Genomic DNA, 27,035 nt, shown 5'->3' on the forward strand with positions numbered 1-27,035 from the left:
ACTGTACACAGTGGGGGGATTGGAGGATGGAGGGATGTGCCTTCACCTTCATCTCCAGGAGTCCAAGGCTGGGAGAGGTCAAAAAAACACCCTGAAAATTGATCACAGTGGAGTGGATTGGAGCCATTGCACAAAGAGATGTTCCTTCAGGTGTCCAAAGCTGAGAGAGGCCAAAAAACCCCTGAGAGTTGAACACAGTGGGAGTGGATTGGAAGGATTGCACAAAGGGATGTGCCTTCAGCTTCATCTCCAGGTGTCCAAAGCTGGGAGAGGCCAAAAAAAAAACCCTGAGAGTTGGACACTGAGTGGATTGAAGGATAGAGGGATGTGCCTTCAGCTTCATCTCCAGGTGTCCAAAGCTGGGAGAGGCCAAAAAAACCCCCTGAGAGTTGAACACAGCGAGCTGTGGCAGCACTAGGGAAGACAAAGCTGCAGCCACGGGTATGGAGAAAGCACCGATGCTGCTCCACTGGAATAAAAACGCGTTTGGAAGCGGCTGAGACAAAGAAACTGCTTCAGAGCGACCATTTGTCCACTCTCAGGGAAAAGAAAGCCCTTAAGAGGGAAACGACGGAACAAACTGTGCCCCGAGGGCGAGTAACACGAAACGGGAGGCAGATGAGAAGCCTCTGCCCGTGCCTGGGAATCATCCAGCTTCTGCTAATGAGCTGTTTGTGACAACAACACAAACAAAGGCAAACAACGACAAATCACGGCCCCGAGCTGCAGCTCGTGGGGAGACTTTTGTATCTGCGCTCCCAGGCTAAGAGAGAGAGAGAGAGAGATATCTAAGGATCTCAAACTTCAGCTAATAGTCCTAAAGTTAAGTTTTTTCTTCTCTTCGTGCAGCCTGCCGGTGGGAAGCTTTTTTTTTTCTTTTTTTTACAGATTCTGCTTGATCTGTGTTCAGCTGTGCTCTCTCTCTGAGGTTCTTCGTTTCTGGGGATTACTTCTGAAATTCTTTGTGTGAGTAAAATTCCAAGTGGAACTGAGCTCTGGCTGCAGGGTGTTGTGCTGGGTTAGGAGCTGCAAGAGGAGGAATGTTGAATAAAGGGCTGTGATGCCCGAATTCTGAGAGTGGGAAGGAGGAACTCTGGGCAGAGCAGGCCTATGAGATGTGATGATTTTGTCCTCAACAGCTCCATGAACAGAGCACAGGACTGGGACATGAAAGCCTCCAAAGCAAATCACTGCTCTGTCCTGGGTGGAACAAAGACTTGAACAAAACTGTTATTGCAGGGAAGGAGAAAACCTTCAAATGTTGTCTCACTGCTCTGGATCGTGAGCCAGGTGCTTCTCCAAGCAAAAACCCAGCTGGATCCATGAAATACCAGACTCCAAGGCCACTGGTCTCAAATCTGGAATCGTTTTGCCCCCTTTATGACTCTGATTTGAAATCTCTCACCAGCATCCAGCTGCATCTCTGCAAGTGCCTCCAGCTCTGGGGTCCCAGCACAGGAAGGTGTCCCTGCCCATGGTTAAAAATGTTCTTGTTCTTTGGTACTGTTCAAATTGGCAATAAAATCATAGAATCAAATAATGGATTTGGGTTGGAAGGGACCTCAAAGTCCATCCAGTGCCACCCCCTGCCATGGGCAGGGACATCTTCCACTAGCCCAGGTTGTTCAGGGGTCTCCATCCAGCCTGGCTTTGGACACTTCCAGGGATCCAGGGGCAGCCACAGCTTCTCTGGGCAACCTGTGCCAGGGCCTGCCCACCCTCCCAGCCAGCAATTCCTTCCCAGTATCTCATCTTCCTAATATCTAATACATTAACAGCTCTAAACACCACACAAAGCATTCAGAAATGGAAATTCCTGAGTCATGAAGCAGCAGGGAACACACATGCCATGGAAGTAGTTGCAATTTTTCCGCCTTCTATTTTTTTTGAATTTGATTATCTCTGCTGATTAGTGGGAGCTGGGGAATGATGGGGCTGAAGGGTGAACTCCTGCTCATCTCAGCAGCAGCTCTGCCTGGGAAGAGGCAGGAAATCAGTCCTGCCCTCCCTGAGCTGCTCTGTAGGCAGAGCACATCAACCTGCAGGTCGCTTCTTGGTAATCTTAATTACCCTGAAAGGTTCCACATTACGAGGGGAGGGTTTTGTTTATTTGGCCCTGCTGAGAAATCCTCCTTTCCTGGAGCGTTTTACAATCAGTTTAATCCTGGAAGTGCCTTGGCCCCAAGTGAGGGGCAGAAGACACGAGGTGGAGGAATGAGCTGCAGGTTTGGTGGTGGCCAAAGGTGTCACCTCACTGCAAACAGCAGCGAGAAATGTGAAATCCTTCCCTCAGCTTTTATGTTGGTAACCTCAAATTATGTTGCTGAAGACAGTCTGATTTATGTGTCCAGAACAGAACATGATTATTATTTTCAGTGCCTTTCAGAAGCACCTGAGACAAAGCAAGGACCAAACAATGCTGCTACATCACAAGAATGAAATTGTCTCTTTATTTTAAAGTGTCACAGTAAAATTAGCAGGCTTTGAGATTTCACTGCTGCAAAGAGATTGGTTTCTTTCTTTAATTCTCCCCGAAGATAATCTGGATAATACAGGAGTTTTTTTTTAAGGACACAAAGTTGTCTAGTTACATTTCCTACTCACTGCAGGGAAAAATATGTTTTTAAATGGAAAATTATTCATTTTTAATGGAATCTGGATATAAAGGCCAGTTAAGCTCCTTTAGAAATAATCAAACCCATATTATTGCCAACTCCCCTACACATTTGCACAATAATTTCAGACTGATGTTCTTTCTCCTTCCCTTGCTGCAAAGCCTTTCTTTCTGTTGCCAGTTCCCAGGAGTTTTGTGAGTTATGGTGGTTCTTTGCTGGGTGTTTTATGAGATAAATGCACCGTCCTGTTCACGCTGCAACGTTTTAGTTGAGTCATTTCTGCCCAGGCAGCACACTGAGCCACATGAAATGTCCCTCAAACCGAGCTCCCACTGATGAAGTTGTCATAAATCCTGAGCTGGGCTATTACCCAGGTTCTGTTTGCAGGATATTTCAACCCTCTGCATGCCACAGAGCCTGCAAAACATCCTTAGCTCTTCCTCTCCACCTTCCAAGGCATCCCCTTCCCACAGCACTTTGGCTCCTCGTGGAGCAGGGATGCTGGAACCACAGAATCCTAAAAGTTGGAATAGATCTGCAGGTCTGATCTCGTCCCTTGAGGAACAAGGCTTAGGGAAGACAAGGCCAATTTTCCTGCCAGGAGAGGATTCAAAGGTGGGAAGGTCTCTTTTTCCACAAGGTCCACGGCAGGAGGGAAACAGCCCCCCAAAAATCTCCTCAGCTGCCAAAGCTCCCTCCTCCTCCTCCTCCTCTCACGTGCAAGGCTCAGAGCTGAGGAGTGTGGAGAGCTCCCAGTCATTGATACCTGGGCTCTGAGTGAGCAGGAGATTAAAAAACACCAGTCTCCAGGTGGCAAAAGGATCGATTCCAAGTGCCCTTCACACCTCTCCAAGGCCTGGCTGCTGCCAGAAATAACAGCTGTCCATCAGCATTACCCTGACACCGACTGGCCACCGAGCCGGGGTGTCAGTGGCTGTCACACACACAGGGACAGGTCTGTGCTGTGACAGCAGCACTGGCATTGCCAGGCAGGGCTAACCCCACTAATCCTGGCCAGGCTGTGCCCTGGCAGTGATGGGTCAGGAGTTGCTGTTGAATCTTGTCAAAGGCATCGTCGCGAGGAACGAGCCGGTTCATCGTGGGCTCCTCCTCAGGGTGGCACTGGGGGTTCCCTGTTCCTGTCCCACCTCACTGGAGCAGCTTGTCTTGCAAAACCCCTGCTCCCTGCAACTCTCCCTCCCACCAAAGGGGTTCCCAGCTGTGCTTTCCTCGAGGGCAGGGTAACCCTCAGCCCCCAAATCTTCCCTCAGCTGTGTCCTGACACATCTCAGAGCTCTGTCCTCAGGGACTCTCAGGTGAGATCTTCTTGGGTACAGGTTCCTGCTAAATGAAAAGCCATCAGGCAGCACTGGTGGGTTAAGAGCAGCCCCACATTCAGAGCCTGATCTGGTGCCTTTTGTACAGGGCAGGTTGTTAAGTGGAAGTAAATCCCCTGGATCTCCTCTTTATCATTTCCCCCCGTGTTTTTCCCCTCAGTCTGAGCCATGTGTTCCACTCTTCACAGAGTGCAAAATTCCTCAAATTTCTTCACTGCAGTTCCTCTGTCAATTCTCTTTCTTGAGCCACCAGAAAGGGATTGCAAACAGAAAGTGCTTCAAAACGATCCGGTGCCAGAAAAAAAGCTTCCTCCTCCCATCTTCCTTCCCAAGGGAGGCTGAGTACAGCTGGCCTGGTAGGATGACAGCACCCAGGGAATGGCTGGAGCTGTGTCAGGGCAGGCTCAGGTTGGATCTCAGGGAAAGGTTCTTCCCCCAGAGGGTGGTTGGCACTGAACAGGCTCCCCAGGGCAGTGGGCACAGCCCCAAGGCTGCCAGAGCTCCAGGAGGGTTTGGATGATCCTCTGGGGCACAGGGGGGACTCTTGGGGATGGTCCTGTGCAGGGTCAGGGGTTGGACTGGATGGTCCTTGGGGATCCCTCCCAGCTCTGGATGTTCCATAATTCCATGATAGTGCACAGGCAGTGGCTGAGGACAGACAGACTCAGCTGGCACATCCCAGCAGCTCCCAGGCCCATCAGCCCCAGTTGTGCTGGTTTGTGCTGGGACAGCCCCTGCTGTCAGTGGGACCTCCCCCTGCCCATCCCAGGGAGCTGATTCCCTGGGGACAAACCCTGGGGACAAATCCCTGCCTGGGGCTGCAGGAAAGGGCAGAGCTGAGCTGGGATGGCAGGGATGGGGCAGAAACAGCAAACCCAAGCCCAGATGATCCTGTGGCTCAGTGAGGAGTCACTAATGCCGTTGGGAGGGTTCATTATTTCCACTTGGCATCGAGATTTTAAGTACAGCTGCTCAACATGTTGGGCTGTTAAATGGATCCCTCCTCCTACAAGGAGGAACATCACCCCTGAAAGGAGAGGATCAGTGTGGTTAAGGCCACCAGATGTCTGGAATTCTCTGATTAGAGCTACCTAAATAACTGATATTTCAGTTCACTGACCAAAACACCCCAACTGAGGGGAAAAAAAAGTTCTTTTTTATTTTTTTTTCTTCCTTTTTCCTTTTTTTTTTTTTACCTCCCTGGTGTGATAAGCTCTCCAACAGAATTTCTTTCGGGTCAAATGAAATATTCTGTATTGTCTGTGGTGAATTACTGCATTTAACTTTCAAACTGCAGCTTCCTTGCTTGCTTTTTTGTTTTCTCACGGATGAATGGGAGGACACCCACTCAAAATATTGTTTAGAAAAGGCTGAAATGGGAAGTTTCACATTTCCTTTCCACTGAAGTGAATTTAACATGGATGTGCAAATACAATAAATCACTCCAATTCCTTAATTGTTACCAAACAAAACATTTGAGTAACGAGTTTCTCTTTGTTTTTGCCTTACAGTTTTGTCTGATCTCTGCTAGATTTCATAATTACTTCTATTTCTCGATGAAATGTTTCACCTCAGAACACTCTGCCACGATGAGCAGCCTAAAAGAGGGACAGAAACAGGATAAACAGCACAGGATTCCTGAAGATTGGACCTCTTTGCTTCATTTTAATGGAACTGCCCCAGCATTAACACCTCCCACCACTAACCCAACTAATGGAATATTTCTAATGGAATCATTCCAATGGGATGATTCCACTCCCAACTCTTAAAGCATTTCCTCCAGCCCAGATCTGACTGAAGCCTCTTCCCTGCAGAGATGGCACCACACAAAGGGTTTTGAGGCCTGATCTCAGTGAGGTGACTTTGGCTTTGTGGCACCTGTGGATGTAAAAAAACCTCTGAATATTTGCTTGAAATGCCGATGGGTTTTGTCCTGTTTATTCTTGCCCCCAGCCTGCCAGAGGTCAAGGAGTGTTTGGACACCCTCAGGGACGTGGTGGGGTCGTTGGGGTGTCCTGGGCAGGGCCAGGAGCGGGGTTGGATGATCCTTTTGGGATATTCTGGGATTCTCTGACTCATTCAGAGGGGGAATTTGGAACGAGGGGCTGCACTGCCCAAGGAGAGTGGCCTTTCAGTGCCTGTCCCTCGTTGCTGAGGCCATTTCTCTTGGTGTCTTCAGGGTGATTGATATTCAACCCAGATTTACAGCCCTGGATGTGCAAATCATCACATAATCATCACATACCTTCAATCTCCAGAGTCCACCCCTCTGATGCCCGTGCAGACAAAGCCATTCAAAGCTCTGCCTTGTAGGACTGAAATTATATCCTCCCAGGGTGTATTTATTGCCATGAAGGCTCTCTGGTTCATTGGGTGACCTTAAACAAATCATTTAACTTTTATCTGTTTGTGAAGCCAGCTGGAAAACTGCACACAGGCCCTTCCAGAGGCAGCTCCCAGGGAGCCACACGCTCCCATCTGAGCTTTCCTGGGGGAAATAAGAGCACAAATGAAAACTGCAAACCCTCATCAACCCCTAATAAATGTTTAAAACACAAGCTGCAGCCAAGACAAAATGAAATTTAAACACGAAGCAAGCTGGATTAACAGGTTTTTTAAAAAAATTTTGGAGTTTTTTTTTTTTTTTTCTTTTTGGCTGTTATTTCTCCCTCCTTAACTCTTCAGGAATCTCAGTTCCTGCTTGGAAATTTTTATATTCTCACCATATGTGTTGGATGAACTAATTGATGAGCTGACAGGAGCTGCACCGTGCTCCCCATCTCAATGATTTACTCTGATATCTCTGGGACCCTGATAAACTGTCACCAAAACAACCCAGCCCTTCCTTCCAGCTGTCCCTGTCCGTGGAACTGGGGGGTCTGGAAGGTCTCTGGCTGCCCCTGGATCCCTGGAAGTGTCCAAGGTCAGGTTGGACAGGGCTTGGAGCAACCTGGGCTGGTGGAAGGTGTCCCAGTGGCACTGGGTGGGCTTTAATGTCCCTTCCAACCCAAACCATTCCATGACTGTGATCCTACGATCCTGTCAGCCTGGAATACACAACATGAGTGTAAACACAAGGTGTCAGATGCTCCCAAACTTCTCCTGCCTTGGACAGGCAGATGGGGATAAGGTGTGATCACATTTACATCTTGAGCATTTAATTCTGCAGCCAAACCAGAGACAACAAAGGGCCAGGCAAGGAGATTTCCCAGGGCCAGGCAGGAGCCCAGGACCACAGAAAGGTGGGTAAGACCCATGGGATATAGCAGGGAAATGCCAAAGAGCTGGAATTTAGCCCAGTACTGGACATCTGGATTTGCCTCCCAACTCCTTCAGTGCGTTTGTAAATTGTACGGTGGGTCTGACCCAGAAAATTCCCAAGTTACAGCTCAGAGCAGCAAGTTTGGGAGGAAAAAACTAATGAGATGTAGGAGAAAAGAAAAAAAAAAGCTGCTGTGCTCAGAGATGGAGTTAAATACCAGAAATAGTCTGAGCATACAAGTTAAGGGAAGTCAAGCTGGGAAAGTGCTCTTAAGGTAATGAAAGAACGAGAGCAAAATGCAAGTTAAAAATGAGACGTTTTTTCCCCCAGAACTCCCCCCTGATGAAGAGCTGGTGGAGTTGTGCTTTGTCTCCCTTAAATCCACCATCAGATTTTTGGGTTCAGGGCAGAGCAAGGAGGAATGAGGAGAGGAATTCATCAGGGAGCTCAGCTCCCAAGGAGGCAGATTATCTGCTGAAGAGGTGGTGGGAAGAGAAATCAGAGAACAAAAGGTGAGGCAGCTTCCTAAAAATCAGAGACTAAACTCTGAAGAAGAAAACATTAGCAAAATACTCACTATTCTTATAATGTGCCAGGCAGGAGGGAAGGCAGCGACCTCAGAGTCACTTCTAATTTAGCACAAGATTCTAAATTGTGCTAAAAAATGCATCAGAACCCTTTGATTTTTCACAGCAGACCCAGGAGCTTGGTGGAAAAATAAGAAAGAAAGGAGAACCTGAGGGAAATAGCTAATGGCCAGCAAATGTTGGGCCTTATTCCAACAAAAATTCCTTCAGAAGTGAGAGTTTTGCTTCAAGTGCCTGTGGGGCTCTTCCCTCATTATTACTCCTGGGAGTCAAGGGATTTGAGCTGATGATTTGAAGGGAAGGGCTTGGAAATGTAGCCAAAGCAGGGCAGGTCTGAGGGTGAGAGTCCAGGTGGACACATCTCCCAACCATCACAGGGGCAGTGGGACCTGTGGATGCTGACTGGGCAAGCCTTGCTGAAAGTTCAGGCTGAATTTAATGCTTTTTGAATTGAAAGCTGGATTTTTTGGTGGCTTGTGCGTGCCAAAAACCTCCTCCTCCTCTTCCTTTCTGCATCAGTCATGGGATGGCACACCCAGACAAATGTGGGGCTTCTCTGTGGAATATTAACAACAGTCCTCGTGTGCCACTTGGAACACAACATTTGGGAATTCTTACGAAACATTTTGGAGGATTTCAGGAAGTGAAAACCACGACAGTCACTCTTTCTACAGGCAGTCCATCATTTCCTGCTCAGTTCTGTGCTACACAATCCCAAAATAAGCCCTGCTGAAACACAGGCAGTGGGAAGGTTATTGTCTTCCCTGGCAAGCTGATAAACGAAGAGGCGAGGTTGTGAAACTGTGCAGGGATAAAACAGGAGAAAACTGATAAAACAGGATTTAAGGCAGCCTGGAGACAGTGGTGAAAGTGTTTCCTGCAGGGCAGCCACGTGAAATCAAACAGGACACCAGCATGTGAGTGGCCCAGGGCACAAACTGGGTTTTCCCCCTTTCTCCGAAGCATTTGAAGAATGAAACTCGAGTCTCTTGAAGAGTGAAAATCAAGTCTCCTGCCCCGACCAGCAGCGGGAATTTGACTGAACATGGATCAAATGGTTTCAGCTGTAACTTCTCAGTGCTCTCTAAGCCCACCAGCTCCATTTTACTCCCAGGAGATCCACGTGATCCCATCCCTCCCCACAACCAACATCTGCTCCGCCGAGCCCGTCCCACCTCCATTTTCTCCCAGAGCCGAACTGACACGTCTCTTAATTAAACTCTGAGCAATCATCCTCAACTCCTGTTTATAGCTTCCAAATCTGATGCTTCTATTCCAGGCCTGAATAATGGCAAGTGTGCCTGGAAGCTTCTCTGTTTTTTCCAGCTCTGCTTGATCTCACAGCAGGTAATAGTGGTACCCAAAAGCCTGGAGAAAATCACTCTTTGTGAAAGGAATTCAGGTTGTCCCTGTGGATTCAGTTATTGTCCTTTTGCCTGTCAAAATCCACGTGGCAATGGGATTTACCTGTGTGGCCACTGAGGACATGAGCAGGGACACCAAGGTTCTGTGGTCTGAGGAGCCTCCAGGGGATCTCATCAGAGTCCTCAGACCCCAAGCAGGAGCTCAGCTCAAAGCTCAGCTCAGGGTGGACAAAGCTAATCCACTCTGAGGTGCTGCCACTCCCCACTTGCCCAAGGTGTCCAAATTCTGCTGGGTTTGGCTCAGTGAATCCCAAAGCAGAAGCCAAAGAGCTGCTTGGTTCTCTTGCCCAGGGGGAAGAAAGCCAGGAGTGTTCCAGTGTGTCACAGGGCTGGTTTAGGGGGTTCTGTGCATCATCAGCACATCCCCTCTGCACTCACCCCCCTGCTCAGAGCCAGAGCAGCAGGTACTGCCCACCCTGGTGCTGTTCATGAGCTTCTGCTCAGAGCTGCACTTCACCAGGCCTGGTGGCCAAGAGGGCTTTCTCTGCTGCCTCCTCAGTGGGAATGGCAGGAGGGCCGATCCTGGCCCCAGCTGCTGCAGGATGGTTTCCCAAGGCTGGTTCTGCACAGCTCCCTGTCAGCAGAACACACTGATTCCCACTCCTAGTGAAGTTAATTTTCCTTGCAATAACACTCTGCAAAGTTTCTCCTCTTCATCTCTCTCGGCCTCCCTTCAATCAGCGACTCCCCCACACCCCCTGCACTCCTTCCATCAGCCTGAGAACAGGAGGGATGCCCGGGGAAAGATAACGAGCCTGTTATTCCCACACACTCCAGCGCGGGGCCATCAGCGCCATTCAGGCTCTATCAGCCACTAACAGCTCCTCTCTGGAATGAATTCACCCCCCTCTACGCAGAAAGATCCTGCAGAGTTCCATTTCCTCCCTCCTGCCTTTCTGCCAGCCCGGGAATTCCGATCCCTGCCCCAGATTCTGCCCTTTCCTTCCCGCAGGAGGGCGATTGGGAACCCTGCAGCCCAGGTCCTGTTTAAGCACGTTAATTAAAGGATTTCTGGCCATTCCTGGTGCTCAGGAGGGATTCCCACTCTGCTCCAGCGGACCCTGGATTTCTGGTGCTGAATCCCTGCTCAGGAACACCTGAGGAGCCCAGATCCCAGCACAGCACCAGGGGATGGTGATTCCCACAGGAACCCATCCCAGGGCTGCAGGAGCTGCCAGAGGAGTTTGCTCCATGGTTAATTGTTCCTTTTTGTCTCTGCTGTGCCCCTTAACTCATCCCAGTGTGGGGCTGCTCTTTGGGATCTGCAGCAGGGCCACTGCTCCCAAGACCAGGCACCAAATAAACGACTTAAAGGCATTTATTGCAGGGAGTCACCTTCAAAGCAGGAGCTGGGGGAAGCTGTCCCCTCCTCACACCCTTGCCTTGAGCCTTCCAGCCTCTGCTGATTGCATTAATTTCCTCTGGAAAGGCAGTAATGCCACCTGACATCTCTCAGGGCAAACTGTGGGAAGCCATTTCAAGTTTCACCCCTAACGAGAAGCAAAATTGCAGTTCCCAGCCTGTGTTCTGGCCTGGTGACACGATTGCATCGGGCACTGTTGTAAATCAGGGGGGAACAGGCAGACAGAGGAGTCCCTGAGGAGTCAAAGTGGGGAACACACACCACTGTTTCACCATTCCAGGGTGAAACAGGAGCTGGCAAGTGGAAACCTCAATGTCAGCTCTTCCTGACAGGTGAAAACCACAATTATCCCTTCCCCAAACCGGTACAATTTATTCAGTATGGGTTTTATCTCCCCCTCCCCCCCTTTTTTTTTTTTTTCAATTTAAAACCAATTTGTGTGAATGGATTTGAATACAGACACAAAGATTAGGGCAGAGCCCTAGTGGAGAAGCTGCTCCAGGTGATCTCCTCCTTCCACACACACGAGGAGTTTGGCTCTCACAGTGCCAGGCCCTTCCACTGCTCCAAGGCTTGACAGACTTCCCAGCAAGCAAATCCTAAACCTTTATAATCCCTTACTAATGATGGTGATCACCAATCCCCATCTCCTGGTGCTTTTCCAGGACAGCTGGGTTGCTCTGTCTCCTTTCCTAAGAGTGAGGAATTCAGGCACAGAGCAGGAAAAGGCCCTGCCTGTGGCCAGACAGGAGCAGTGATGGACCAGGAACCAAAGCCAATCTGTTGAGTTTAATTATCAGAAACAGTTAGCAGTTACTAAATAGTTTTACTAACTCTTCTGATTAATTGTATGGTGCCACAGAAGAGGGAGGGGGTTCATTCCAGCTGCCTGCAGCAGCCTATGAATCCAAGCATGAGATTTGATTGTCTTTAGCTCAGCTCCCAATTCTAATAATGAGAAAAATCCAGGGGCTATATTTAACTCGCTGCTTCTGGGGAGGCTTTGTCACAGCTTCTTCCTTTCAGCTCTGTGTCTTTGTTCCCTGTTCTTATGCTCGACAAAATATTCTGTGTCTTTTTGCAGGATGCCCCCGTTCCCTTGGTTGAAGCAGAGATGTTTCAGGTGTGTCTTTATTTGAAGGGCTCACCTGGATCGTATCCCGTGGCCCAAAAAGTGGCCGTGGAGCTGCTCAGGATCCTGCAGGTTCAGCCCCACCACAATCACCCCGTGGAAAATGCTGTGCTTGGAGTGAGAGGATGCCCAGCTACTCAATAAACATCCCAGTTTAGTTCATAGATTGTAAGGAAAATTCAGAATCAACCTGAACTTCCCAGCCAAGCAAAGGTTTCATGAGAAATGTTGTGTGTTGGGGAGGGTGTTTGAAAGAGTAAAAGCTGTTCTCTGGGAGGTTGGGATCAGCCTTATTTTACACAGCCATGTCCTCACAGAGCAGCAACCTGCTCCCTTGGAAGATGAGATCTTAGGACAGAAGAGCATTTTGAGCCCACCCAGTACATTTTTATGAAGACAATTATTTTATGTTGCTTCCAGATGTTTCCTGCTGTGTCGCTACTGAGAGCAGCGAAGCTTTGGACAGACCCTGTGGTTAAACATCACATTCCTCTGCTGTCACCTTGTTGTTCTGGCACTTTCCCAGAGGCACATCCATCCTGACTCCAAACCTGTCCCGTGGTTTGAGGGCAGGGGCTGTGGGAGAGCAGAGAGGGGGGAAGGAAAGGGGGACTATCTGCACTGCCAAACTGAGAATCACAGTCAAGGAGTGGTTTGGGTTGGAAGGGACATTAAAGCCCATCCAGTGCCACCCCCTGCCACGGACAGGGACACCTTCCACCAGCCCAGGGTGCTCCAAATTTATCCAATGTGGCCTTGGACACTTCCAGGGATCCAGGGGCAGCCACAGCTCCTCTGGGCAACCTGTGCCAGGGCCTGCCCACCCTCCCAGCCAACAATTCCTTCCCAATACCCCATCTAAACCTACTTTCTTTCAGCTTGAAGCCATTCCTGTCACTCCAGGGCCCTGTAAACACTCTCTCATTTTCTTGGACTGCAGCTGCTGGGAGTTTGTCCAGTTTGTCCACTGAGAGGTGGACCCTTGACCTTTTGGCCTTACCAGTGAGATAAAACTGGAAGAAAATACTCCTGGATTGGTCCAAATGTTGAAACTGAGAAGTCACCTTCTGGTGGCAGACTCTCAGCCACCTGCTGTGTGCTGAGGGCACCGTTCTTCAGATGGGTCCCCATCATGTGCCACCAGATGAACGGGGGTGACACCCCCTGGGAGTGGCCTCAGCCCACCCAGAAGGTGGATTGGGGATATTGGTCACAACAACACTCATTAAACAGAGAGAAAACAAATGTTTCCTTCAAGGAACGACCCCACCTGCCCCCAAGATCCTTTTGCTTCACAGGAGAGCCCCCAGATCCTCCTCACAGCTCAGGGCTCACAGCAGCCAGAGCTGCAGCAGCTGCTGGGGGAAGAAGCTCTGCTTTTCCAGCTGATTTGCTGTGAAGGATTTGAAAGCTGGCAGGTTGTTTTGCACGAGTTGCACATTATGAAGCAACAGCAGAGAGGGTGGGGTGGAGGGGGTGTCGACAGACAAGTAGTTGGAAAGCTGCTGGTGGGCCAAAGCTGCCATTTCTTGTTGTTTGTTCAGCTCTGGTTGGTTTGGTGTTCACTCCGTGACTGGGGCTGAAGCAACAGAAAGAAGTTGGGGTGGAGAAAACAGGGAGCTCTTGGAAAAGAACCATCCCCCTGCAGCTCCACGTGAAGCCCCAAGTGAAGTGTGGGGATGTCACATCAGAGATCCCCCCCCCCAAATTGTGGCAGCTCCAAAATCCACCAGAGCCAGGACCCAGGAGGTCAGAGGGAGGGGATGTGTCACTCCCAGCTCAAAGGCTCCCCTGTTGAGGGCTCGTTGGCAGCAGGCTGGGACTGTGCACTGTGGGCACTGTGATGGATTGGCCAGTGCTCCCATTTTCAAACCATTTGTCCTGTTAGGCTCATTTGGAGCCGAGGTTTTTCTGGAGCAGTGGCTGGCAGGGAAGGGGAAGCTCTTCCTAGAGCAAAGCTGGGACTCCAACACAGCTCTGTGACAGTTCTTTGTCCTTTCCTTTTTGCTCCACTTGGGAGGCTTTTACGTGTGTTCAAATCAAAGTTTGCACTGATGCTGCCTTGAAGGGATTGGAAATCCATAGGCTTAATCTCCTTTTCATAATATATCAAGATTTGGAGTCGTAACAAGCTAATTACTGCCAGGGGCTTTGGCAGCAATGTCCAGCTCTGGTTTCAGTTGCTCCTGTGATTCCATTAGTGCCTTTCTCTTATGGGACATTAACTCATTTGGAATATGGTACCAAAAAAAAAAAAAAAAAAAAAAAAGGCAGCATCATTTCAACTGATTTGATCTTTATTTCTTTTTAAAGCTGGGAAATTACTCACGAAAAACACCATTTTTCACTCCTATTTCGAGTTTCTCTGCTGATGTGACACCATTGCCTTCAAAGCATTTGACACTAACACTGAATTTGGCCATCAACAAACCAAAGGAGCCCCCCCCTTTACCTTCACAGGGACATTTTGTTGTGTTATTTGACCCAGGGATCACACCCCTCGTGCTCAGGGTGGCTTTGGGCTGCAGTAATTCCTGCAGCACTTGCCTGGATGGTGTCAGGACGCTGCAGAAATGGTGCAGAGCAAAACCAGAGGGGCTGCTCCGAGCCCTCAGTGCCAAGTGCCAGTCCCAGGGAACTCCTCTTTGAGGCTGAGAGAAGCTCTCCCTGCTGAGCAGAGACTTCAGGCTGGTTCTGATCAAAGGGAGAGGGTTTGGGCTGAGCTGCCTCAGTCCCCTGGAGCTCTGCAGGGACACAGAGATGCTTGTGTGGTACCTGGGAGTGGGACTGAGAGCTGGAACCGGCTCCTGGCTCTTCCCACAGTCACAGAGGATCAAAGGATCTCAGCATGCTTTGGGTTGGGCAGGGACACCTTCCACCAGCCCAGGGTGCTCCAACCTGGCCTTGGACACTTCCAGGGATCCAGGGGCAGCCACAGCTCCTCTGGCCAACCTGTGCCAGGGCCTGCCCACCCTCTCATCCAAGAATTCCTTCCCAATATCCCATCTAACCCCACCCTCTGGCAGTTTGAAGCCATTCCCCCTTGTCCTGTCACTCCATCCCATGTAAATATTCTCTCTCCATCTGTAGATCAGGCTCACTGGAAGGGTTATACTGGGCCCAGTATAAGGGTTAGATCAAGCCCAGTGTAAGGGCAGACTCAGCACAAAAACCCCCAAATAGGCTGAAAAAAATGAGAAGGAGGCTGTGGAACAGCTCCCACCCCCAGCAGCAGAGAATAAGAAATATATATAAGATTAAAATGAATTTGGGTAGATTCATAAAACGGTGTTAATGGTGCTTAAGGTGCAGTTGGCTGGAATGTCCTTTCCAGTCCTACGTTAATCATCATCTGTACTACTCCCCTGAGACAGATGGTCCCTAGAACAGGTGGTTTAGTTATTATTTTTTATTGGGCTGGAATAATGTCACAGTCTCGAAAACTCCAGGCTCTGAGCCAGGGGAGGAATCACAAAGGTCTGGACACATCCCATCCCGCTTCACGGTGGTAACTGAAGCACCTGAGTGAAAATAAGGAGCAAAAAAAAAACAAATATGGGATGGAGGGGGCTGAAACCCTTGGCTGGGGCACCCACGTGGTGGTTTCTCTGTGCCTTTCTCCTCCAGCTCTCCCAGCCACAGGTTTGGCCTCCAAAGCAGCTGTGCCGTGGAGCACCTTCCACATCCCCGCAGCTCTGGCCCTGCTGCTGATTGAAGCTGTTCCCACACGTCCTGTCAGCACCTCCAGAAGTTTTTTCAAAGGTCAACAGGCCTCAATCTGTTGCTGTGGTTTAATTTACAGCTGCTGCTTAAGGTAGCATTTATGTAGTGCAAGTGTTTTGCTCGGAGTGTTTTAACCCAGCCCCTCGTTAGCAGAACTAATTGGTGGTTGAGGGTGTCAGGTTTTTAATGCAGAGATCCCTGCCCATGGAAATAGCAGGTTTCAGGAGCCCTGCCAACGGAATTGGAAGATTTTAAGATCCCTGCCTTCGGAAATATCAGATTTTAAGGTCCCTGTCCGTGGAAGTGGCAGATTTTAAGGTCTCTGCCCACTGAAATGGCAGGTTATAGGATCCCTGTCCATGGAAATAACAGGTTATAGGATCCCTGTCCATGGAATTGGCATGTTATAGGATCTCTGCCCGTGGAAGTGGCAGATTTTAAGATCCCTGCCCAGGGAAATGGCAGGTAATAAGGCACCTGTCCATGGAAATAACAGGTTATAGGATCCCTGCCCATGGAAGTGGCAGATTTTAAGATCCCTGTCCATGGAAATAACAGGTTATAGGATCCCTGCTCATGGAAGTGGCAGATTTTAAGATCCCTGCCCATGGAAGTGGCAGGTTGTAACAGATGGAGAGCATTTAGAGAGGCTCAGCACGACACTTTGGAAACCTGTGAGTGTTCCAGGGTTTTCAGGGAACCCCTGGAGCTTTTTCCCACTCAAGGCAGGTTTCCTGTGCTGAATCATCATGTTTGTCCAATCCATGCCTTTGCCTCTGCTGGTGGAGACTCACCATCCCCCCAGCTACTCCAGTGCTTACTGGGGATATTATTTAGTGCTTCCTTGACATTTAACCCATTATTTCCAGTTTTATTTCCTGTTCACTAAACCCAAAACCTCCAGCTGGTAGAAAAACAACCCCCAGTTTCTGCCTGTTTTGTTTTTTCCCCTGCTTGGTCCTTTTTCTAACCTGCAGTTAATTAATTGCCAATTAACTTGTACACCTGGTCACTCCCTGCACATCAGAGCAGATTATGAACACGTGCACTCTGCCCTGGAGAAACATGGATATTCCTGGCCTGGAACTGCATTTGGGGGAGGGTTGTGCTCAATTTAACCTTTACAAATCTCCTATTAACGATCTGGAGTTAATTGGTTATGAATTAACTCCAGGCCAAGCTCCTGCACCTGAATGCCTTAAAAGAAATGTTTTATTCCAAACTGCCTGAGGGGGGAAGAAAGATAAAATCGGATGTCCCCAAGTGTAGTGAGGGACAGTGGGACCAGTGGGACAAGCAAAGAATGGCCCCTGCAGGATCCTCTTTGTGTCCATCAGTCACCTGTGAGGTTCACACACACAGGATATTGGGCAAAATCAAGGAAACAAAGAAATTCCACGGGTTTATCCCTCTTGCAGAGCTGCCAGAGAGAAGGAGAAGCTTCTTCAGGTGGGCAAGGGAAAGCACTGAGAGGTTTTTTTTTTCCTCTCCCCATGAAAACAACGGGGAGGAATGATGTGGGCAAAGGGAGGGTGGAAATAGTTATGGAACCTCCCTGGTTTGCAGCCACACACACAGGGCAGGTTTGGCTCATCCCTGAATCCTGGAGTTCAGGGAAAACCACTGGGGAGCTCAGAAACACTTTCAGAAGCTGTGTGTGAGCAAGCATGAAATGTGTTTATCGCCACAGGCAAATAAAACCTGAATTAGGAGCCTCCCTAGAAGATACCTGGCAATACTTCAGGTCATGGCCTTGAGGACACTGGGCATCCCCTTGAGAGAACCTCTGGTGCTGATGTCTTGCCACCTTCCCCACAGAGCCTGAGCCAGAACTGCCTCTGGTGCTTTCTGTACAATTAGGTCTGCTCCAAGTAAGGACTATGAGGTAAATAGTCCATAAAAGTGAATTTTCGGAGGTTTTTTGGGGCAAAATTTTCTTCAGAGCAGCCTCTAAATGCTGCCATTCAGGTAGGACTGTACATGCAGCAGGGAGCTGTTCCTAGGCAGGTGTGAGCCTGGCTTAGTGCCCAGTTTTCTTCAGCTCATCCCAGTCCTTGTGGTCCATAAGCAAGGGGAGCAGCGGGAATTTCAGCGGCCAAACCGGACCGTTTTGTGGTTCACAATCTCTGGAACTATTTACACATTCCTCACGTGGATTTTTGCCTGCAGTGAGACAGGAGAGTTTGAAAAGTTTCCTCCCATCCCCGGCAGCACCACAGGTGGGGGAAGGAGAAGGGAACAGATTTGTGAGCAACACATTTGGCAGGCGCTGGGGACGAGCCTTGGCTGAGCTCAGCACTGGCTGTTGTTTGACCACTGGTGGGGCTGCAAACAATGTTAACGTTCCTGTGTTTGAGCAAAAAATGTCCAAATAGTTCCAGTAATTCATCTCAGAGAGAAGGGAAACGGGGCCAAGTCTTCTCAGGAGAGACAGACACAGAGCTCTGCAGAAAACTCAATCAGATAAAATTAGCTGGCAACGTGATGGTGAATAAACTCCAGCTCAGCCTGTTGCCTTCATCCTGCTACAATTCCTGTCTTGGAGCAGCTGGACCAGGATCCCTGGGCACCAGGTGAGCCCCTTCCATCCCTTGCCAGAGCTTTGGGGTGAAGACAACCCAGACCCCAAAAAAAAGCATCAAGCACATTGCAGCCAGGTCCTTTGGGTTCACCTTCTCTGCTGGAACCCACACCTTTCATTCCACGGCATTCCATGGCATTCCATGGCATTCCAGGACATTCCATGGCATCAGAAGGGCAGCACCCTCCAGTAAATATGAGATATTAAAGATCTTAAACATGATCCAACACTGCTCCATCATGATGGATTTGCTGACAGCTTTGCAGGGGGAATGAGGAGGGGAGGGAAGAAAAGAAGCTGAGAGAAGGACCACGGATCTTCACAACCCCTAATTGTTTTATTTATGTGGTTTTTTTGTGGTTTTTTTTTGGTTTTCTTTTTTTTTATTTCAGTAAGAACAGCTATTCTTGGACAGGGATTGTTCAATTTGCAGATGCAACACATTTGGAAGAACCTATTGGGTCAAGTTCTTTTTAACAAACAAAGGTAAATTAACACCTCTCTTTTTTTGGGGGGGTAAAGGGGGTTGTTTTCTTTTCCCACAAGAAAATCAGAGGTGAAATTGTTGGTCGTGGGCAGGGAACACACAGCTTAAAATGGAAACAATTTTTTTTCTGAGATATCCAGAATAGAAAAGAGAAAAATAACGACAGCGTGGAAACACAAAAGAGAAGCACCCAATTTCCTGGGGTCCAAAATGGGGTTTTATTTGAGGTTTCAGATGTGTTGTCCCCTGGGAATTCAGTCCCAAATGCATCTAATGCAAGGAAAGTGCAAGCAGGATGAGCTGTTGCACTTTATTTATTGACTAATTTCAGCCTCTTTGTGTGATCATTACCCCAACTGCCTCTTCCTTTAAATCAGTGGAAATTGCTCTCTCCTTGCAAACTGGAACCAATGTAATTCACTTTTTCTATTCATCAAGCTCTTATAAAAAAAAAAATGTAATGCAAGAAAAAGTTTGAGAAAAAATATAAGGGTTTTTTTTTCTATTCATCTGGATTTGAGAGTTTTAAAAAATGTAAAGCGAGAAAAAAAATATAGAGGGAGAAAGGGTTTTATTTGTGCTTTATAGGAAATATTCTACCTGTGGTTTAACCCTGGCAGTGCCCACATCGTGACTGAGGTGGCAGCTGGGTCCAGCTCCAGTGTTCTTCCAGAGCAGGGACATTCCCACACCTGTGTGGCTGCTCCAGCTGGGAAGTCACTTCCCACTTGTTCTCCCCCCTTGCCTGAAAACTAAATTAAAAATGATGTCTGAGGGCGAAATTCTGCTGCTGAAAGGTCATTGTCACCTCCCGAGGGAGAAGGGAGCAGCTGAGCAGTGTGACACTTCCCCAGCTCAGGCTGGGGGGCTGTTCTGGCACAGAGCACAAGTTCTGCAAGTCTGGTGGCACTGGAGGAATTTACAGCTGGAATTTGTTGGGAATGAAAGCAGGAGCTCATCACGTCCAACCTTTGACCAAACCCCACCAACAAACCAGGTCTGCAAGTGGCCACATGTGGCCTTGTTGGTTGAAATCTCCAGGCATGGTGACTCCACTCCTGCTCCTGTTCACATTCCTGACTGTTTTTCCAGTGAGGAAATTTTCCTTCCTGTCCGACCTGATCGTCCCCTGGTGCATTGTGAGGTTGCACAGCAGGGAAGGCTCCACTTCAGCCCAGCCCACCGTGCTGTTTGTTGAACAAAATTCCCAATGCAGACCTTCATCCAGCTCTTCCCAGGTTTCCCACCAATGAGCTGAAACCTCCATGCACATTTAGGGAAAAAAAAACATCAAAAAACCAGAATATTTCCATCCAATATTTCCTTGCTGGTGGAACCATGGGCAGAGCTGGAACTGGAACATCAAAGCTCTGCTTCCCCTTCACTCAGCACAAAGAACCCCAAATCCATTTTGTTTTGTTTTTTTTTTTTTAAATCACCCAGTTCAGGTAAATTGCCCTGATTTTTTTCCTTTGAAAAAACCCCCTGATTTTAAGTTGTCTCTGAAGCAAATCATGTCCCTGTCCCTGGCAGGCTGCCAGGGCTAAATTAGCTTGATACATCTAAAGCAACTTGGAGAGCTAATAGGCAGCAGGGTCTGCTGTGGAACCTCTGCCATCCTTTAAATGTTTAATCAAGAAGCAAAATTAGGACTATTTTAAAAAATAAAAAAAAAAAATCCATGGCTTCCAGCATTGTTTCTCTTTTCAGTAAGCAAGTAAATCATGGAATCATGGAATGGTTTGGCTGGGAAGGGACCTAAATCCCTCCTGGCACAGCTCCTGCCATCTCCTGGTTGGAGAGGACTGAATTCAGACCAAATGGGTAAATAAAGTCATCCCTTAAAAAAGTCTGGATGTTTTCACCTTTCCTGGGGAGGGAGGTGTTTGCTCTGCAAAGTGGATTTGATGGCATCATCTGCCCTGGCCGATGTGACGCTGAGAAAGGGAGATTCCTCACGGGGAATTTGCTTTCATTCCTCACGGCAGCTGAAATGAAAAGTGTCAATGGGAGCCTCCCATGGATAACAGGAGCAGTGTCATAAAGAACAGGCACTGGCAGCTGATGGAAAATCATCCCTTTTACCCCAGGGCAGCCTCGAGGGTTGTGGATCATCTGCAACACTTGTGTTATGGCTGTAATTCCACAGAAAAGACAAATAATGGTCACAGGAATTGGCTCGTGATAGAAGGCAAATAGATTTTCTAAGTCTCCCAGCGAACCTACATGGGCTAAAAAACAACCTCAGTTGAAGTACAAGTCATAAAGGCCCTGGAAGCCTTTGCTTTACTCCAGTTTTCCGTGATTTCACTCAGGGATTGGATTTTTCCAAGAGATTCCTGAGCTGAATATGCTTCACCACTTATGGTTTCCACTGACAGCAAGGAATTTTTCCCCCCTGAAGTGAAAGAAGAGCTGATACACTGGGGGTCAAAAAGCTGAGGGGGATGGCACAGGACAGGATTTACTCCAAACCTTCCAAATTCCACCTTGGAGTGAAAAAACCCCTCAGTCTGGGCTTCCAAAGAGGAAAGGTTTGTGACCAAACCTGAGGCTGAAAGTGGACTGAGCTGCAGTGAGACTTCTCTGAGAAGTTTAGCCAGCAGGGGAGTCTCACTGAAGCTCCTGATCCACCAGGAGGGACCTGATGGTTCCATAATCCACTGGAACAGGTGTCAGAGGTGTTATTTAGACACTGCACTGGCAATATTTCGGTCCTCTATTAGCAATGAATCTCATCACAACCATCCACATGTTCACTCTGTTCCACTTCTCACACCTTCCCTCAGCAACTCTGCCACAAGACAGGCGGGTTTTAAGGAGTTTTTTACAAAATAAATTATAAAAAAAAAAACCAGGAGTTTATTCTCCCTTTTTTATTCTCCCTTTTTTATTCTCCCTCTTTGGAGGGGCCAGGCGGAGGCACAAAGGGTGGGATTCACCTCACTGAACAGCAGACACCTGGATGTTGAACGTGTCCTCTGTGCAGGTCACTGGACCCAGCCACTCACACAACACACACTTTTAAAGCAGCACAGGGAAGGTTTAAAAGAACCAGACCAACGTTCATCCCCAGGTGTCTCAGGTGTCTGTCTGGGACGGGCTGTACCACCCCTTGGGACAGCCTTGTCTCTCTTCACTAGACAGCAGATGAAATTATTGCCTGAGACATCTGCTCAGCTCTCGTTCTAAGGTGACCCCAGCTCAGAGCAAATCGCTCCTGGGCCTATCACAGGCCAAAGAAACCCCCAAGTTTTGATCTGTTGTGAATTAACACCCAGCAGCCTCTGTGCACAGAGACATCAACCCCTTCGCTGCTGGGTGGCTGTGACTCAGCAGAGGGGGATGTGCCAAAGCATCTTTAAAGGTCAATAAGTCCCTCTGCCAAGGCTGGGAACAGCAGCTTGGCCCTTTCGTGTGTCAGCTCGGGTTTACATCCCCCATCAGCTCCTGCCATCCCAGCCTAAAATAACTCCCTTCATCTCTGTTTGCAGCCTCACAGCCCATCAGGCTGTCCCTGCCCTGTCACCTCCTGTTCCCCTGTGCCACCTCACGGGCTTGGCATGACGTGACAGGCTGAGGTTCTCCGAGCCAGGGGAGAGAAAGAGAGAGGACAGGGAGGGTCAGGGGTGCAGTTAAACAGCCCACACCGGGCCAGCACTCCAGAACCACCGTGATGGGTTCCCTTTCAGCCCCAGGAATCCTTCCCTGGGAGGGTGGGCAGGCCCTGGCACAGGGTGCCCAGAGAAGCTGTGGCTGCCCCTGCATCCCTGGAAGTGTCCAAGGCCAGGTTGGATAAATTTGGAGCACCCTGGGCTGGTGGAAGGTGTCCCTGCCCATGGCAGGAGGTGGCACTGGATGGGCTTTAAGGTCCCTTCCCACCCAAACTTTGATTCTCTGATCTACCTTGCTTTGCTACAGCTGAAAGGGGCAGTTTCCATACTTGGGCTGAACCCTTCTTGCCATCTCTCAGACACACTGTTAGCCTTAATTACATTATTAATTAATAATAATTACACTATTACATTATATAATATAATGTATATAGATATATTGTATATATACAAAATATATACAATATATATTTATATTGTAAATATATAATGCATGTATAGTATATATGAATTATATTACATTAATGTGCTATTAATAATTAGCATCCATGGCAGTGTCATACACACGTAGAAATCCAGTGTTCATAAATCTTGGGAGGAACTTTAAACTGATGGATGAGGATCATGGATACCCTTTTTACAGCAACATTTCCACTGAGGCAGAGAGCTGGAAAGAGGAATGTTTGTTGTTTGCTCTGCAGACACGATCAGAGGGATGGATTTATGTGCTGCCCACGAGGCAGATGCTCAGCTGATGTGAGGTGACAGCTACCTAAAAGCCAGGTGAGCCCTTGAAGGTCCAAAGCAAGGATGAAACGAGCCTTTGGATTGGAAATGCCAGATGTAAAGGAGAAAGGAGAGGAAAAACCCTCCGTGTCAGTCCAGTCCTGTGAGGACAGATGGCCTCGTGTGCTCCTGAAGGGATCATCCTCTTCCTCAGCTCCTCAATTTTACTTCTTGAAATATCTTTTCTAGCAAGAGGTCAGACTGCCCGGGCTGACAGAGGAGGCTTCTTCCACAGGATGGCCACTGGGAGAGGAGGGAGCACTGGATCATGGAATTATGGAATATCCTGGGCTGGAAGGGACCCACAAGGACCATCCAGTCCAACTCCTGGCCCTGCACAGGACACCCCAACAATCCCCCCCTGTCCCTCAGAGCGTTGTCCAAACCCTCCTGGAGCTCTGGCAGCCTTGGGGCTGTGCCCACTGCCCTGGGGAGCCTGTTCAGTGCCAACCACCCTCTGGGGGAAGAACCTTTCCCTGAGATCCAACCCGACCCTGCCCTGACACAGCTCCAGCCCTTCCCTGGGGGCTGTCCCTGCTCACCCAGAGCAGAGATTGGAGCTGCCCCTCCACTGCCCCTCGGGAGGATGTTGAAAACCCCACTGAGGTCTGACCTCACTCCCTTCTTCTCCTGCTGAACAAACCAAGTGCCCTCAGCCTCCTCTTCAGGCTTCCCCTACAGCCCCTTCCCCATCCTCGTGGCCTCCTTTGGACACTCCCTGATCCATCCCTGCGTGGATTGTGACATCCCCACCGAGCACATCCTGCCTCAGGCACAGGGCACGAACTGCCCCTCAGCTGAGTATCCCTCCCTCAGTATCTCCCTTCCTGGAGCTCCCCACCACCAGATGACACTTTAGGGGCTTTCCCACCTCTCCCTTTCCAGCTCCAGGCTCTGCTGTGCCAAAAAAAAGTGCCTGCCTTGTCCTGGGTGTGCCCCCAGCACAGCAGGAAAAAGGTGTTTGAAGGCAGAGCATTTCCCTGCTGTGCTGTGGGACTGACAGTGGTTGTGAGTACCAGGATTAAAGAGATCAAACTGACAGAGCCTTAACAGGGATTGCAGGGGAGGGCAGAGATGTTCTCCAAGCCTGTTGCTGCTGCAGTAACCAACCTGGTGCCGTGCAGTGACATGTCCCTCTCCCTGAGATCAGAGATTGCAGCCAGGAGGTGTCTGTGTCTCCTGTCAGCTGCTCTGAGAGGCTTCGGCAGCAGAACATCCATCTGTTTCTTCAGGTTAATGGCTTTGGCTGTTCTAGCTTATCAGGTGTCTCCTACATCTTCTCCTGGAATGGTTGATGGATTTCCAGCCGGTGCTCAGGAGTTAAGGAGCCCAGAGATTGAAGGAAAGCACTCCCAGCCCCACAGACACCCCTGCAGAGCCATGCCCTGTCACCCCACAGTCACTGACCCCTGGCTTTTAATGTTTCATGTCCAAACACGCTCACTCTGGGCCAAAAGCCCCCCCTGCAGTCGATCAGAGACACTCAGAGCCACTTTTGGAAGGACAGGAGAGCTGTGGCTGAACCCAAACCCCAGGTTCTGTGCTCAGGGTGCTGGAGCTGTGCTGTCCCCACCCCCAGGGTGATGGGCACACACTCAGCAGCCAGGTGAGCTCAGGACATGGACAACCAGGGGGCACAGCCCCACAGGTGAGCCCTGAGCTCAGTTCCAACCCAGCCTCCCGAATTTTGCGTGGGCCAAACACGCTGAGACCCCCCTGGAGTTATCCCAGTGCAGTTTGCTGGTGCCACTGGAGTTACACCAGCCCATGCAGACAGTGAGACACCTCCAAATTCCTCCTTCAGCATCCCTGCAGCCCTGTTTGATGCCCCTTACAGACATGGATCCCTGCCCAGGGCTGCTGCTGGTTGCTCTGGATGTTCATGACTCTGTCACCAATTAGAAGGCTGGCAGGACAAGGGCCTGAAGTGGAATCAGGTCCCAGAGAGATGGGGACAGCAGGGACAGTCTCCATGTTCCCAAGCTGGCAGTGGGAAAGCTGCATTAATTAAGCTGTGGGTGAGATAAATCAGAGTGGCAGGAGGGGAAGTGCCCAGAGGAGTGGAAAGAACTGGGATGCAGACATGGAACACCTTTTCACTCCATCCCAGCTCTTCCATTTTGGGCTTGGGAGCAATTACTGTTATTAGCTCAGCATTGCTTCTAATTCTGGACTCTGCTTCCTCTTCTCAAAAGGTTTTAAAAAGCCTCCTGAGTGAAACAATTACCTGAAGTAAAATGCTCTTAAATAATCGAGCAGCATTTAGAAAAGAGAGTTTGAAGTTCACAATGTCCCCACTGGCAGGAGCCAGGGCAGAATTCCTGCTGGGAGCAGGAGCTCCGTGGAGCAGAGATGCAAAAGGGGAGGCAGGCTGGGAAAATAAATCTCCATTTCAACAGCTGCATTTTTCTCCATCACCTTCTTCTCTCCTTGTACACCGTCCATGGCATCCCCTGTGCTGGAAAACCCTCCCCAGCTGTACTGACCCCAGGGCAGGGAATGATGTGGGGAGGATTCCTGTGAGTGGATCCTGAGGGAGAGGGCACTGATTAACCAGACAGGCTGGGAGAGCTGGGGGGGTTCACCTGGAAAAGGCTCTGGGGAGACCTGAGAGCCCCTCCCAGGGCCTAAAGGGGCTCCAGGAGAGCTGGAGAGGGACTGGGGACAAGGGATGGAGGGACAGGACACAGGGAATGGCTTCCCACTGCCAGAGGGCAGGGATAGATGGGATTTTGGGAAGGAATTGTTGGCTGGGAGGGTGGGCAGACCCTGGCACAGGTTACCCAGAGAAGCTGTGGCTGCCCCTGGATCCCTGGAAGTGTCCAAGGCCAGGTTGGACGGGGCTTGGAGCACCCTGGGCTGGTGGAAGGTGTCCCTGCCCAGGGCAGGGGGTGGGACTGGATGGGCTTTGAGGTCCCTTCCAACCCAAACCATTCCATGATTCCACCTTCACCCAGAACTCTTGGCCAAACTGCTCCGAACTGCTGGCTCAGAAATACAACTTTGTGTTGTAAAAGTTCCACATTTACACTTCAAAAAAAAAAAACCACAAGCTCAGCACGGCACAAAAGGGTGTAATTACCATTTCAGGGAGGAATAAATGTTAATTTGACGAGGTGTGTTGGGCTCTGACAGCTCCAGGCTCCCCTGAAAGGAGTGGCAGAGAGAAACCACCAACAAACCCTGGAGTGTTTGTTTTTCTCTTCCTCTTCTGGAGAGGGGAGAGGGGCCAAGCTGGAACAAGGAGTGGAAAAATCAGCTGTGAAAGGTGTGTGGTGTGTGGGGGGGGTGTTTGTGATTTTCAGAGCAGGCAAGTGTGGGAATGGTTCTTGTTTTCCAGGCAAATGGGAGGTAAAATCTTTGTAGGACAGCAGTGATCACACAGACACAGGGATGAGTCCCTCTGGTAGGAGCCCTTCAAACCCTCTCCTGTCCAAAGTGTTCCTGAGGAACAATCTCCCCTCCTTCTTCCCATCATTCTGATGTGCTTGGTATGTGCAAAACAGAATTAGAGGAGAGAAATGTAGGAGTGATTTTGGGTGTCCTTCCTTCCTTCCTTCCCATCCATCCTTCCATCCTGCCTCCCTCCCTGTTTTCTCCTTAAGCCACAATCCAAGGGCCCTTCTGACCTATTATTTTTGTGAAATTCACCTTTTCCCGTCACAAAAACTCCTTAAACTTTTATTTTTTTATTCCTTCAGATCCCCTGTCTTGGTTTTAGCTTAACCTTTAGTCCTTCTGAGCTTAACCCAGGACACACTCCCTAAGAAAACAAATTATTCAGAGCTCAGGATTTTTGTAAAATGATAAAAAATGTCCATAAGGGGAATCCTTAGGTTTTCCCAACCCAATTTTCTCCCTAGGGAAGAGAGCACTTGGCTCAAAAAGCAAACACATTTGTTTTGCTGCTGAGAGCACGTTAAGTTGAGCCTAAACATTGCAGGCTGAGCCAGTTCCAGTGGGTCCAGCACAGGACAGGCTGGAAAACCAGCCCTGCAACACAGAACAAGCAGAAAAAGTCAATAAATATTTCAGCTGTGTAGCTGGAAATAATTTGGATGATGTATTCATATCCTACGAGGATAATGAAATACTTCACTTTCCAATGGCCCTGAGCAATGTTT

At 49.2% G+C, this 27,035-nt stretch overlaps 2 protein-coding genes across 3 annotated transcripts in view; both read right to left on the reverse strand.

Annotated features, from left to right (window-relative positions):
• The window catches only part of LOC126646402 (uncharacterized), a 281,736-nt gene that overhangs the window by 245,935 nt on the left and 8,766 nt on the right, over nt 1–27,035 (reverse strand). The gene's annotated exons all lie outside the window — the stretch shown is intronic.
• ASIC2 (acid sensing ion channel subunit 2) overlaps nt 1–27,035 on the reverse strand; it is a 358,569-nt gene that overhangs the window by 189,524 nt on the left and 142,010 nt on the right. The gene's annotated exons all lie outside the window — the stretch shown is intronic.

The sequence above is a fragment of the Myiozetetes cayanensis genome, unplaced genomic scaffold (assembly GCF_022539395.1).
Source record: "Myiozetetes cayanensis isolate MyiCay16 unplaced genomic scaffold, myiCay2020 scf34, whole genome shotgun sequence".
In the NCBI taxonomy this organism is placed as follows: domain Eukaryota; kingdom Metazoa; phylum Chordata; class Aves; order Passeriformes; family Tyrannidae; genus Myiozetetes; species Myiozetetes cayanensis.